Source organism: Protomyctophum bolini (assembly GCF_963924005.1).
Source record: "Protomyctophum bolini genome assembly, chromosome: 6".
NCBI classification, from domain to species: domain Eukaryota; kingdom Metazoa; phylum Chordata; class Actinopteri; order Myctophiformes; family Myctophidae; genus Protomyctophum; species Protomyctophum bolini.
The window spans coordinates 41,952,943-41,968,935 of record NC_137867.1 but is presented as its reverse complement, the minus strand read 5'-3'; the positions used below and the strand labels follow the sequence as shown (position 1 = coordinate 41,968,935).

The window sequence follows — 15,993 nt, the reverse complement described above, 5'->3', positions numbered from 1 at the left end:
AAATTATTTTGGGAGGCAAATTATTTTGGCAGGCAAATTATTTTGGGAGGCAAATTATTTTGGGAGGCAAATTATTTTGGCAAATTATTTTCGGGAGGCAAATTATTTTGGGAGGCAAATTATTTTGGCAAATTATTTTGGGAGGCAAATTATTTTGGCAAATTATTTTGGGAGGCAAATTATTTTGGGAGGCAAATTATTTTGGGAGGCAAATTATTTTGGCAAATTATTTTGGGAGGCAAATTATTTTGGGAGGCAAATTATTTTGGGAGGCAAATTATTTTGGCAAATTATTTTGCGAGGCAAATTATTTTGGGAGGCAAATTATTTTGGGAGGCAAATTATTTTGGCAAATTATTTTCGGGAGGCAAATTATTTTGGGAGGCAAATTATTTTGGGAGGCAAATTATTTTGGGAGGCAAATTATTTTGGCAAAATATTTTGGGAGGCAAATTATTTTGGCAAATTATTTTGGGAGGCAAATTATTTTGGCAAATTATTTTACACTTTTGGTTATTGAGAAACAGCTCCTAAAACATTATTTGACACTTTTGGTTGTTGAAAAACAGCTTCTAACCATTATTTGACACTTTGGTTGTTGAGAAACAGCTCCTAAAACATTATTTTACACTTTTGGTTATTGAGAAACAGCTCCTAAAACATTATTTGACACTTTTGGTTGTTGAAAAACAGCTTCTAACCATTATTTGACACTTTGATTGTTGAGAAACAGCTCCTAAAACATTATTTTACACTTTTGGTTGTTGAGAAACAGCTCCTAAAACATTATTTGACACTTTTGGTTATTATTATTGGTGATTATTATTATTTTTGGAGGCAAATTATTTTGGGAGGCAAATTATTTTGGGAGGCAAATTATTTTGGGAGGCAAATTATTTTGGCAAATTATTTTGGGAGGCAAATTATTTTGGGAGGCAAATTATTTTGGCAAATTATTTTGGCAAATTATTTTGCGAGGCAAATTATTTTGGGAGGCAAATTATTTTGGGAGGCAAATTATTTTGGCAAATTATTTTGGGAGGCAAATTATTTTGGCAAATTATTTTGGGAGGCAAATTATTTTGGCAAATTATTTTGGGAGGCAAATTATTTTGGGAGGCAAATTATTTTGACAAATTATTTTGGGAGGCAAATTACTTTGGGAGGCAAATTATTTTGGCAAATTATTTTGGGAGGCAAATTATTTTGGCAAATTATTTTGGGAGGCAAATTATTTTGGGAGGCAAATTATTTTGGGAGGCAAATTATTTTGGCAAATTATTTTGGGAGGCAAATTATTTTGGGAGGCAAATTATTTTGGCAAATTATTTTGGGAGGCAAATTATTTTGGCAGGCAAATTATTTTGGGAGGCAAATTATTTTGGGAGGCAAATTATTTTGGCAAATTATTTTCGGGAGGCAAATTATTTTGGGAGGCAAATTATTTTGGGAGGCAAATTATTTTGGGAGGCAAATTATTTTGGCAAATTATTTTGGGAGGCAAATTATTTTGGCAAATTATTTTGGGAGGCAAATTATTTTGGGAGGCAAATTATTTTGGGAGGCAAATTATTTTGACAAATTATTTTGGGAGGCAAATTACTTTGGGAGGCAAATTATTTTGGCAAATTATTTTGGGAGGCAAATTATTTTGGGAGGCAAATTATTTTGGGAGGCAAATTATTTTGGCAAATTATTTTGGGAGGCAAATTATTTTGGGAGGCAAATTATTTTGGGAGGCAAATTATTTTGGCAAATTATTTTCGGGAGGCAAATTATTTTGGGAGGCAAATTATTTTGGGAGGCAAATTATTTTGGGAGGCATATTATTTTGGCAAAATATTTTGGGAGGCAAATTATTTTGGCAAATTATTTTGGGAGGCAAATTATTTTGGCAAATTATTTTACACTTTTGGTTATTGAGAAACAGCTCCTAAAACATTATTTGACACTTTTGGTTGTTGAAAAACAGCTTCTAACCATTATTTGACACTTTGGTTGTTGAGAAACAGCTCCTAAAACATTATTTTACACTTTTGGTTATTGAGAAACAGCTCCTAAAACATTATTTGACACTTTTGGTTGTTGAAAAACAGCTTCTAACCATTATTTGACACTTTGATTGTTGAGAAACAGCTCCTAAAACATTATTTTACACTTTTGGTTGTTGAGAAACAGCTCCTAAAACATTATTTGACACTTTTGGTTATTATTATTGGTGATTATTATTATTTTTGGAGGCAAATTATTTTGGGAGGCAAATTATTTTGGGAGGCAAATTATTTTGGGAGGCAAATTATTTTGGCAAATTATTTTGGGAGGCAAATTATTTTGGGAGGCAAATTATTTTGGCAAATTATTTTGCGAGGCAAATTATTTTGGGAGGCAAATTATTTTGGGAGGCAAATTATTTTGGCAAATTATTTTGGGAGGCAAATTATTTTGGCAAATTATTTTGGGAGGCAAATTATTTTGGGAGGCAAATTATTTTGACAAATTATTTTGGGAGGCAAATTACTTTGGGAGGCAAATTATTTTGGCAAATTATTTTGGGAGGCAAATTATTTTGGCAAATTATTTTGGGAGGCAAATTATTTTGGGAGGCAAATTATTTTGGCAAATTATTTTGGGAGGCAAATTATTTTGGGAGGCAAATTATTTTGGGAGGCAAATTATTTTGGCAAATTATTTTGGGAGGCAAATTATTTTGGCAGGCAAATTATTTTGGGAGGCAAATTATTTTGGGAGGCAAATTATTTTGGCAAATTATTTTCGGGAGGCAAATTATTTTGGGAGGCAAATTATTTTGGGAGGCAAATTATTTTGGGAGGCAAATTATTTTGGGAGGCAAATTATTTTGGCAAATTATTTTGGCAAATTATTTTGCGAGGCAAATTATTTTGGGAGGCAAATTATTTTGGGAGGCAAATTATTTTGCGAGGCAAATTATTTTGGGAGGCAAATTATTTTGGGAGGCAAATTATTTTGGGAGGCAAATTATTTTGACAAATTATTTTGGGAGGCAAATTACTTTGGGAGGCAAATTATTTTGGCAAATTATTTTGGGAGGCAAATTATTTTGGGAGGCAAATTATTTTGGGAGGCAAATTATTTTGGCAAATTATTTTGGGAGGCAAATTATTTTGGCAGGCAAATTATTTTGGGAGGCAAATTATTTTGGGAGGCAAATTATTTTGGGAGGCAAATTATTTTGGCAAATTATTTTACACTTTTGGTTATTGAGAAACAGCTCCTAAAACATTATTTGACACTTTTGGTTGTTGAAAAACAGCTTCTAACCATTATTTGACACTTTGGTTGTTGAGAAACAGCTCCTAAAACATTATTTTACACTTTTGGTTATTGAGAAACAGCTCCTAAAACATTATTTGACACTTTTGGTTGTTGAAAAACAGCTTCTAACCATTATTTGACACTTTGGTTGTTGAGAAACAGCTCCTAAAACATTATTTTACACTTTTGGTTGTTGAGAAACAGCTCCTAAAACATTATTTGACACTTTTGGTTGTTGAAAAACAGCTTCTAACCATTATTTGACACTTTGGTTGTTGAGAAACAGCTCCTAAAACATTATTTTACACTTTTGGTTATTGAGAAACAGCTCCTAAAACATTATTTGACACTTTTGGTTGTTGAGAAACAGCTTCTAACCATTATTTGACACTTTGGTTGTTGAGAAACAGCTCCTAAAACATTATTTTACACTTTTGGTTATTGAGAAACAGCTCCTAAAACATTATTTGACACTTTTGGTTGTTGAAAAACAGCTTCTAACCATTATTTGACACTTTGGTTGTTGAGAAACAGCTCCTAAAACATTATTTTACACTTTTGGTTATTGAGAAACAGCTCCTAAAACATTATTTGACACTTTTGGTTGTTGAAAAACAGCTTCTAACCATTATTTGACACTTTGATTGTTGAGAAACAGCTCCTAAAACATTATTTTACACTTTTGGTTGTTGAGAAACAGCTCCTAAAACATTATTTGACACTTTTGGTTATTATTATTGGTGATTATTATTATTTTGGGAGGCAAATTATTTTGGGAGGCAAATTATTTTGGGAGGCAAATTATTTTGGCAAATTATTTTGGGAGGCAAATTATTTTGGGAGGCAAATTATTTTGGCAAATTATTTTGCGAGGCAAATTATTTTGGGAGGCAAATTATTTTGGCAAATTATTTTGGGAGGCAAATTATTTTGGCAAATTATTTTGGGAGGCAAATTATTTTGGGAGGCAAATTATTTTGACAAATTATTTTGGGAGGCAAATTACTTTGGGAGGCAAATTATTTTGGCAAATTATTTTGGGAGGCAAATTATTTTGGGAGGCAAATTATTTTGGGAGGCAAATTATTTTGGGAGGCAAATTATTTTGGGAGGCAAATTATTTTGGGAGGCAAATTATTTTGGGAGGCAAATTATTTTGGCAAATTATTTTGGGAGGCAAATTATTTTGGCAGGCAAATTATTTTGGGAGGCAAATTATTTTGGGAGGCAAATTATTTTGGCAAATTATTTTCGGGAGGCAAATTATTTTGGGAGGCAAATTATTTTGGGAGGCAAATTATTTTGGGAGGCAAATTATTTTGGCAAAATATTTTGGGAGGCAAATTATTTTGGCAAATTATTTTGGGAGGCAAATTATTTTGGCAAATTATTTTACACTTTTGGTTATTGAGAAACAGCTCCTAAAACATTATTTGACACTTTTGGTTGTTGAAAAACAGCTTCTAACCATTATTTGACACTTTGGTTGTTGAGAAACAGCTCCTAAAACATTATTTTACACTTTTGGTTATTGAGAAACAGCTCCTAAAACATTATTTGACACTTTTGGTTGTTGAAAAACAGCTTCTAACCATTATTTGACACTTTGATTGTTGAGAAACAGCTCCTAAAACATTATTTTACACTTTTGGTTGTTGAGAAACAGCTCCTAAAACATTATTTGACACTTTTGGTTATTATTATTGGTGATTATTATTATTTTTGGAGGCAAATTATTTTGGGAGGCAAATTATTTTGGGAGGCAAATTATTTTGGGAGGCAAATTATTTTGGCAAATTATTTTGGGAGGCAAATTATTTTGGGAGGCAAATTATTTTGGCAAATTATTTTTGCAAATTATTTTGCGAGGCAAATTATTTTGGGAGGCAAATTATTTTGGGAGGCAAATTATTTTGGCAAATTATTTTGGGAGGCAAATTATTTTGGCAAATTATTTTGGGAGGCAAATTATTTTGGGAGGCAAATTACTTTGACAAATTATTTTGGGAGGCAAATTACTTTGGGAGGCAAATTATTTTGGCAAATTATTTTGGGAGGCAAATTATTTTGGGAGGCAAATTATTTTGGGAGGCAAATTATTTTGGGAGGCAAATTATTTTGGCAAATTATTTTGGGAGGCAAATTATTTTGGGAGGCAAATTATTTTGGGAGGCAAATTATTTTGGCAAATTATTTTGGGAGGCAAATTATTTTGGCAGGCAAATTATTTTGGGAGGCAAATTATTTTGGGAGGCAAATTATTTTGGCAAATTATTTTCGGGAGGCAAATTATTTTGGGAGGCAAATTATTTTGGCAAATTATTTTGGGAGGCAAATTATTTTGGCAAATTATTTTGGGAGGCAAATTATTTTGGGAGGCAAATTATTTTGGGAGGCAAATTATTTTGGCAAATTATTTTGGGAGGCAAATTATTTTGGGAGGCAAATTATTTTGGGAGGCAAATTATTTTGGCAAATTATTTTGGCAAATTATTTTGGCAAATTATTTTGCGAGGCAAATTATTTTGGGAGGCAAATTATTTTGGGAGGCAAATTATTTTGGCAAATTATTTTGGGAGGCAAATTATTTTGGCAAATTATTTTGGGAGGCAAATTATTTTGGGAGGCAAATTATTTTGACAAATTATTTTGGGAGGCAAATTACTTTGGGAGGCAAATTATTTTGGCAAATTATTTTGGGAGGCAAATTATTTTGGGAGGCAAATTATTTTGGGAGGCAAATTATTTTGGCAAATTATTTTGGGAGGCAAATTATTTTGGGAGGCAAATTATTTTGGGAGGCAAATTATTTTGGCAAATTATTTTGGGAGGCAAATTATTTTGGCAGGCAAATTATTTTGGGAGGCAAATTATTTTGGGAGGCAAATTATTTTGGCAAATTATTTTCGGGAGGCAAATTATTTTGGGAGGCAAATTATTTTGGCAAATTATTTTGGGAGGCAAATTATTTTGGCAAATTATTTTGGGAGGCAAATTATTTTGGGAGGCAAATTATTTTGGGAGGCAAATTATTTTGGCAAATTATTTTGGGAGGCAAATTATTTTGGGAGGCAAATTATTTTGGGAGGCAAATTATTTTGGCAAATTATTTTGCGAGGCAAATTATTTTGGGAGGCAAATTATTTTGGGAGGCAAATTATTTTGGCAAATTATTTTCGGGAGGCAAATTATTTTGGGAGGCAAATTATTTTGGGAGGCAAATTATTTTGGGAGGCAAATTATTTTGGCAAAATATTTTGGGAGGCAAATTATTTTGGCAAATTATTTTGGGAGGCAAATTATTTTGGCAAATTATTTTACACTTTTGGTTATTGAGAAACAGCTCCTAAAACATTATTTGACACTTTTGGTTGTTGAAAAACAGCTTCTAACCATTATTTGACACTTTGGTTGTTGAGAAACAGCTCCTAAAACATTATTTTACACTTTTGGTTATTGAGAAACAGCTCCTAAAACATTATTTGACACTTTTGGTTGTTGAAAAACAGCTTCTAACCATTATTTGACACTTTGATTGTTGAGAAACAGCTCCTAAAACATTATTTTACACTTTTGGTTGTTGAGAAACAGCTCCTAAAACATTATTTGACACTTTTGGTTATTATTATTGGTGATTATTATTATTTTTGGAGGCAAATTATTTTGGGAGGCAAATTATTTTGGGAGGCAAATTATTTTGGGAGGCAAATTATTTTGGGAGGCAAATTATTTTGGCAAATTATTTTGGGAGGCAAATTATTTTGGGAGGCAAATTATTTTGGCAAATTATTTTGGCAAATTATTTTGCGAGGCAAATTATTTTGGGAGGCAAATTATTTTGGGAGGCAAATTATTTTGGCAAATTATTTTGGGAGGCAAATTATTTTGGCAAATTATTTTGGGAGGCAAATTATTTTGGGAGGCAAATTATTTTGACAAATTATTTTGGGAGGCAAATTACTTTGGGAGGCAAATTATTTTGGCAAATTATTTTGGGAGGCAAATTATTTTGGCAAATTATTTTGGGAGGCAAATTATTTTGGGAGGCAAATTATTTTGGGAGGCAAATTATTTTGGCAAATTATTTTGGGAGGCAAATTATTTTGGGAGGCAAATTATTTTGGCAAATTATTTTGGGAGGCAAATTATTTTGGCAGGCAAATTATTTTGGGAGGCAAATTATTTTGGGAGGCAAATTATTTTGGCAAATTATTTTCGGGAGGCAAATTATTTTGGGAGGCAAATTATTTTGGGAGGCAAATTATTTTGGGAGGCAAATTATTTTGGGAGGCAAATTATTTTGGGAGGCAAATTATTTTGGGAGGCAAATTATTTTGGCAAATTATTTTGCGAGGCAAATTATTTTGGGAGGCAAATTATTTTGGGAGGCAAATTATTTTGGCAAATTATTTTGGGAGGCAAATTATTTTGGCAAATTATTTTGGGAGGCAAATTATTTTGGGAGGCAAATTATTTTGACAAATTATTTTGGGAGGCAAATTACTTTGGGAGGCAAATTATTTTGGCAAATTATTTTGGGAGGCAAATTATTTTGGGAGGCAAATTATTTTGGCAAATTATTTTGGGAGGCAAATTATTTTGGCAGGCAAATTATTTTGGGAGGCAAATTATTTTGGGAGGCAAATTATTTTGGCAAATTATTTTCGGGAGGCAAATTATTTTGGGAGGCAAATTATTTTGGGAGGCAAATTATTTTGGGAGGCAAATTATTTTGGCAAAATATTTTGGGAGGCAAATTATTTTGGCAAATTATTTTGGGAGGCAAATTATTTTGGCAAATTATTTTACACTTTTGGTTATTGAGAAACAGCTCCTAAAACATTATTTGACACTTTTGGTTGTTGAAAAACAGCTTCTAACCATTATTTGACACTTTGGTTGTTGAGAAACAGCTCCTAAAACATTATTTTACACTTTTGGTTATTGAGAAACAGCTCCTAAAACATTATTTGACACTTTTGGTTGTTGAAAAACAGCTTCTAACCATTATTTGACACTTTGGTTGTTGAGAAACAGCTCCTAAAACATTATTTTACACTTTTGGTTGTTGAGAAACAGCTCCTAAAACATTATTTGACACTTTTGGTTGTTGAAAAACAGCTTCTAACCATTATTTGACACTTTGGTTGTTGAGAAACAGCTCCTAAAACATTATTTTACACTTTTGGTTATTGAGAAACAGCTCCTAAAACATTATTTGACACTTTTGGTTGTTGAGAAACAGCTTCTAACCATTATTTGACACTTTGGTTGTTGAGAAACAGCTCCTAAAACATTATTTTACACTTTTGGTTATTGAGAAACAGCTCCTAAAACATTATTTGACACTTTTGGTTGTTGAAAAACAGCTTCTAACCATTATTTGACACTTTGGTTGTTGAGAAACAGGTCCTAAAACATTATTTTACACTTTTGGTTATTGAGAAACAGCTCCTAAAACATTATCTGACACTTTTGGTTGTTGAAAAACAGCTTCTAACCATTATTTGACACTTTGGTTGTTGAGAAACAGATCCTAAAACATTATTTTACACTTTGATTGTTGAGAAACAGCTCCTAAAACATTATTTTACACTTTTGGTTGTTGAGAAACAGCTCCTAAAACATTATTTGACACTTTTGGTTATTATTATTGGTGATTATTATTATTTTGGGAGGCAAATTATTTTGGGAGGCAAATTATTTTGGGAGGCAAATTATTTTGGCAAATTATTTTGGCAAATTATTTTGGCAAATTATTTTGGGAGGCAAATTATTTTGGGAGGCAAATTATTTTGGCAAATTATTTTGCGAGGCAAATTATTTTGGGAGGCAAATTATTTTGGGAGGCAAATTATTTTGGCAAATTATTTTGGGAGGCAAATTATTTTGGGAGGCAAATTATTTTGACAAATTATTTTGGGAGGCAAATTACTTTGGGAGGCAAATTATTTTGGGAGGCAAATTATTTTGGCAAATTATTTTGGGAGGCAAATTATTTTGGGAGGCAAATTATTTTGGGAGGCAAATAATTTTGGGAGGCAAATTATTTTGGCAAATTATTTTGGGAGGCAAATTATTTTGGGAGGCAAATTATTTTGGGAGGCAAATTGTTTTGGCAAATTATTTTGGGAGGCAAATTATTTTGGCAGGCAAATTATTTTGGGAGGCAAATTATTTTGGCAAATTATTTTCGGGAGGCAAATTATTTTGGGAGGCAAATTATTTTGGCAAATTATTTTGGGAGGCAAATTATTTTGGGAGGCAAATTATTTTGGGAGGCAAATTATTTTGGCAAATTATTTTGGGAGGCAAATTATTTTGGGAGGCAAATTATTTTGGCAAATTATTTTGCGAGGCAAATTATTTTGGGAGGCAAATTATTTTGGCAAATTATTTTGGGAGGCAAATTATTTTGGGAGGCAAATTATTTTGGGAGGCAAATTATTTTGACAAATTATTTTGGGAGGCAAATTACTTTGGGAGGCAAATTATTTTGGCAAATTATTTTGGGAGGCAAATTATTTTGGCAAATTATTTTGGGAGGCAAATTATTTTGGGAGGCAAATTATTTTGGGAGGCAAATTATTTTGGCAAATTATTTTGGGAGGCAAATTATTTTGGCAGGCAAATTATTTTGGGAGGCAAATTATTTTGGCAAATTATTTTCGGGAGGCAAATTATTTTGGGAGGCAAATTATTTTGGGAGGCAAATTATTTTGGGAGGCAAATTATTTTGGCAAAATATTTTGGGAGGCAAATTATTTTGGCAAATTATTTTGGGAGGCAAATTATTTTGGCAAATTATTTTACACTTTTGGTTATTGAGAAACAGCTCCTAAAACATTATTTGACACTTTTGGTTGTTGAAAAACAGCTTCTAACCATTATTTGACACTTTGGTTGTTGAGAAACAGCTCCTAAAACATTATTTTACACTTTTGGTTATTGAGAAACAGCTCCTAAAACATTATTTGACACTTTTGGTTGTTGAAAAACAGCTTCTAACCATTATTTGACACTTTGGTTGTTGAGAAACAGCTCCTAAAACATTATTTTACACTTTTGGTTGTTGAGAAACAGCTCCTAAAACATTATTTGACACTTTTGGTTGTTGAAAAACAGCTTCTAACCATTATTTGACACTTTGGTTGTTGAGAAACAGCTCCTAAAACATTATTTTACACTTTTGGTTATTGAGAAACAGCTCCTAAAACATTATTTGACACTTTTGGTTGTTGAGAAACAGCTTCTAACCATTATTTGACACTTTGGTTGTTGAGAAACAGCTCCTAAAACATTATTTTACACTTTTGGTTATTGAGAAACAGCTCCTAAAACATTATTTGACACTTTTGGTTGTTGAAAAACAGCTTCTAACCATTATTTGACACTTTGGTTGTTGAGAAACAGGTCCTAAAACATTATTTTACACTTTTGGTTATTGAGAAACAGCTCCTAAAACATTATCTGACACTTTTGGTTGTTGAAAAACAGCTTCTAACCATTATTTGACACTTTGGTTGTTGAGAAACAGCTCCTAAAACATTATTTGACACTTTTAGTTGTTGAAAAACAGCGTCTAACCATTATTTGACACTTTGGTTGTTGAGAAACAGCTCCTAAAACATTATTTTACACTTTTGGTTATTGAGAAACAGCTCCTAAAACATTATTTGACACTTTTGGTTGTTGAAAAACAGCTTCTAACCATTATTTGACACTTTGGTTGTTGAGAAACAGCTCCTAAAACATTATTTTACACTTTTGGTTATTGAGAAACAGCTCCTACAACATTATTTGACACTTTTGGTTGTTGAAAAACAGCTTCTAACCATTATTTGACACTTTGGTTGTTGAGAAACAGCTCCTAAAACATTATTTTACACTTTTGGTTATTGAGAAACAGCTCCTAAAACATTATTTTACACTTTTGGTTGTTGAAAAACAGCTTCTAACCATTATTTGACACTTTGGTTGTTGAGAAACAGCTCCTAAAACATTATTTTACACTTTTGGTTATTGAGAAACAGCTCCTAAAACATTATTTGACACTTTTGGTTGTTGAAAAACAGCTTCTAACCATTATTTGACACTTTGGTTGTTGAGAAACAGGTCCTAAGACATTATTTTACACTTTTGGTTATTGAGAAACAGCTCCTAAAACATTATCTGACACTTTTGGTTGTTGAAAAACAGCTTCTAACCATTATTTGACACTTTGGTTGTTGAGAAACAGCTCCTAAAACATTATTTGACACTTTTAGTTGTTGAAAAACAGCGTCTAACCATTATTTGACACTTTGGTTGTTGAGAAACAGCTCCTAAAACATTATTTTACACTTTGATTGTTGAGAAACAGCTCCTAAAACATTATTTTACACTTTTGGTTGTTGAGAAACAGCTCCTAAAACATTATTTGACACTTTTGGTTATTATTATTGGTGATTATTATTATTTTGGGAGGCAAATTATTTTGGGAGGCAAATTATTTTGGGAGGCAAATTATTTTGGGAGGCAAATTATTTTGGCAAATTATTTTGGCAAATTATTTTGGCAAATTATTTTGCGAGGCAAATTATTTTGGGAGGCAAATTATTTTGGGAGGCAAATTATTTTGGCAAATTATTTTGGGAGGCAAATTATTTTGGCAAATTATTTTGGGAGGCAAATTATTTTGGGAGGCAAATTATTTTGACAAATTATTTTGGGAGGCAAATTACTTTGGGAGGCAAATTATTTTGGCAAATTATTTTGGGAGGCAAATTATTTTGGCAAATTATTTTGGGAGGCAAATTATTTTGGGAGGCAAATTATTTTGGCAAATTATTTTGGGAGGCAAATTATTTTGGGAGGCAAATTATTTTGGGAGGCAAATTATTTTGGCAAATTATTTTGGGAGGCAAATTATTTTGGCAGGCAAATTTTTTTGGGAGGCAAATTATTTTGGCAAATTATTTTTGGAGGCAAATTATTTTGTGAGGCAAATTATTTTGGGAGGCAAATTATTTTGGGAGGCAAATTATTTTGGCAAATTATTTTGGGAGGCAAATTATTTTGGGAGGCAAATTATTTTGGGAGGCAAATTATTTTGGCAAATTATTTTTGGAGGCAAATTATTTTGGGAGGCAAATTATTTTGGGAGGCAAATTATTTTGGGAGGCAAATTATTTTGGGAGGCAAATTATTTTGGGAGGCAAATTATTTTGGCAAATTATTTTGCGAGGCAAATTATTTTGGGAGGCAAATTATTTTGGGAGGCAAATTATTTTGGGAGGCAAATTATTTTGACAAATTATTTTGGGAGGCAAATTACTTTGGGAGGCAAATTATTTTGGGAGGCAAATTATTTTGGGAGGCAAATTATTTTGGGAGGCAAATTATTTTGGGAGGCAAATTATTTTGGGAGGCAAATTATTTTGGGAGGCAAATTATTTTGGGAGGCAAATTATTTTGGCAAATTATTTTCGGGAGGCAAATTATTTTGGGAGGCAAATTATTTTGGGAGGCAAATTATTTTGGGAGGCAAATTATTTTGGCAAAATATTTTGGGAGGCAAATTATTTTGGCAAATTATTTTGGGAGGCAAATTATTTTGGCAAATTATTTTACACTTTTGGTTATTGAGAAACAGCTCCTAAAACATTATTTGACACTTTTGGTTGTTGAAAAACAGCTTCTAACCATTATTTGACACTTTGGTTGTTGAGAAACAGCTCCTAAAACATTATTTTACACTTTTGGTTATTGAGAAACAGCTCCTAAAACATTATTTGACACTTTTGGTTGTTGAAAAACAGCTTCTAACCATTATTTGACACTTTGGTTGTTGAGAAACAGCTCCTAAAACATTATTTTACACTTTTGGTTGTTGAGAAACAGCTCCTAAAACATTATTTGACACTTTTGGTTGTTGAAAAACAGCTTCTAACCATTATTTGACACTTTGGTTGTTGAGAAACAGCTCCTAAAACATTATTTTACACTTTTGGTTATTGAGAAACAGCTCCTAAAACATTATTTGACACTTTTGGTTGTTGAGAAACAGCTTCTAACCATTATTTGACACTTTGGTTGTTGAGAAACAGCTCCTAAAACATTATTTTACACTTTTGGTTATTGAGAAACAGCTCCTAAAACATTATTTGACACTTTTGGTTGTTGAAAAACAGCTTCTAACCATTATTTGACACTTTGGTTGTTGAGAAACAGGTCCTAAAACATTATTTTACACTTTTGGTTATTGAGAAACAGCTCCTAAAACATTATCTGACACTTTTGGTTGTTGAAAAACAGCTTCTAACCATTATTTGACACTTTGGTTGTTGAGAAACAGCTCCTAAAACATTATTTGACACTTTTAGTTGTTGAAAAACAGCGTCTAACCATTATTTGACACTTTGGTTGTTGAGAAACAGCTCCTAAAACATTATTTTACACTTTTGGTTATTGAGAAACAGCTCCTAAAACATTATTTGACACTTTTGGTTGTTGAAAAACAGCTTCTAACCATTATTTGACACTTTGGTTGTTGAGAAACAGCTCCTAAAACATTATTTTACACTTTTGGTTATTGAGAAACAGCTCCTACAACATTATTTGACACTTTTGGTTGTTGAAAAACAGCTTCTAACCATTATTTGACACTTTGGTTGTTGAGAAACAGCTCCTAAAACATTATTTTACACTTTTGGTTATTGAGAAACAGCTCCTAAAACATTATTTTACACTTTTGGTTGTTGAAAAACAGCTTCTAACCATTATTTGACACTTTGGTTGTTGAGAAACAGCTCCTAAAACATTATTTTACACTTTTGGTTATTGAGAAACAGCTCCTAAAACATTATTTGACACTTTTGGTTGTTGAAAAACAGCTTCTAACCATTATTTGACACTTTGGTTGTTGAGAAACAGCTCCTAAAACATTATTTTACACTTTTGGTTGTTGAGAAACAGCTCCTAAAACATTATTTGACACTTTTGGTTGTTGAAAAACAGCTTCTAACCATTATTTGACACTTTGGTTGTTGAGAAACAGCTCCTAAAACATTATTTTACACTTTTGGTTATTGAGAAACAGCTCCTAAAACATTATTTGACACTTTTGGTTGTTGAAAAACAGCTTCTAACCATTATTTGACACTTTGGTTGTTGAGAAACAGCTCCTAAAACATTATTTTACACTTTTGGTTGTTGAGAAACGGCTCCTAAAACATTATTTGACACTTTTGGTTGTTGAAAAACAGCTTCTAACCATTATTTGACACTTTTGTTGTTGAGAAACAGCTCCTAAAACATTATTTTACACTTTTGGTTGTTGAGAAACAGCTCCTAAAACATTATTTGACACTTTTGGTTGTTGAAAAACAGCTTCTAACCATTATTTGACACTGTGGTTGTTGAGAAACAGCTCCTAAAACATTATTTTACACTTTTGGTTATTGAGAAACAGCTCCTAAAACATTATTTGACACTTTTGGTTGTTGAAAAACAGCTTCTAACCATTATTTGACACTTTGGTTGTTGAGAAACAGCTCCTAAAACATTATTTTACACTTTTGGTTATTGAGAAACAGCTCCTAAAACATTATTTGACACTTTTGGTTGTTGAAAAACAGCTTCTAACCATTATTTGACACTTTGGTTGTTGAGAAACAGCTCATAAAACATTATTTGACACTTTTGGTTGTTGAGAAACAGCTCCTAAAACATTATTTGACAATTTTGGTTGTTGAAAAACAGCTTCTAACCATTATTTGACACTTTGGTTGTTGAGAAACAGCTCCTAAAACATTATTTTACACTTTTGGTTGTTGAAAAACAGCTTCTAACCATTATTTGACACTTTGGTTGTTGAGAAACAGCTCCTAAAACATTATTTTACACTTTTGGTTATTGAGAAACAGCTCCTAAAACATTATTTGACACTTTTGGTTGTTGAAAAACAGCTTCTAACCATTATTTGACACTTTGGTTGTTGAGAAACAGCTCCTAAAACATTATTTTACACTTTTGGTTGTTGAGAAACAGCTCCTAAAACATTATTTGACACTTTTGGTTGTTGAAAAACAGCTTCTAACCATTATTTGACACTTTGGTTGTTGAGAAACAGCTCCTAAAACATTATTTGACACTTTTGGTTGTTGAGAAACAGCTCCTAAAACATTATTATATATTATTATATACAAATGTAAAAATGTAAAAATGTACAAATGTACAAATTGTAAAATGTAAAAATGTAAAAATGTACAAATGTAAAAGTGTACAAATGTACAAATTGTAAAATGTACAAATTGTAAAATGTACAAATGTAAAAATGTACAAATTGTAAAATGAAAATGTACAAATGTAAAAATGCACAAATGTACAAATGTACAAATGTACAAATGTAAAAATGTAAAAATGTAAAAATGTAAAAATGTACAAATGTACAAATTGTAAAATGTACAAATGTGTGCGCATGTTTTTGTTTTTTTCTTATTTTTATTCCTATTTTTTCCTAGCTTAAGTTTTTGTTTTTTTTCTTTTTTTTTTCCTATTTTTTCCTAGCGCACGTTTTTGGTTTTTTTCTTATTTTTTTCGTATCTTTTCCTAGCGCAAGTTTTTCTTTTTTTTCTTATTTTTTTCCTATTTTTTCCTAGCTCAAGTTTTTTTTATTTTTCTTATTTTTTTTCCTATTTTTTCCTAGCGCAAGTTTCA

The 15,993-nt window shown here is 31.5% G+C and overlaps 1 protein-coding gene across 2 annotated transcripts in view; it reads right to left on the bottom strand.

Annotated features, from left to right (window-relative positions):
* Window positions 1–15,993, bottom strand: part of idua (alpha-L-iduronidase) — a 116,188-nt gene that overhangs the window by 90,999 nt on the left and 9,196 nt on the right. The window lies entirely within an intron of this gene.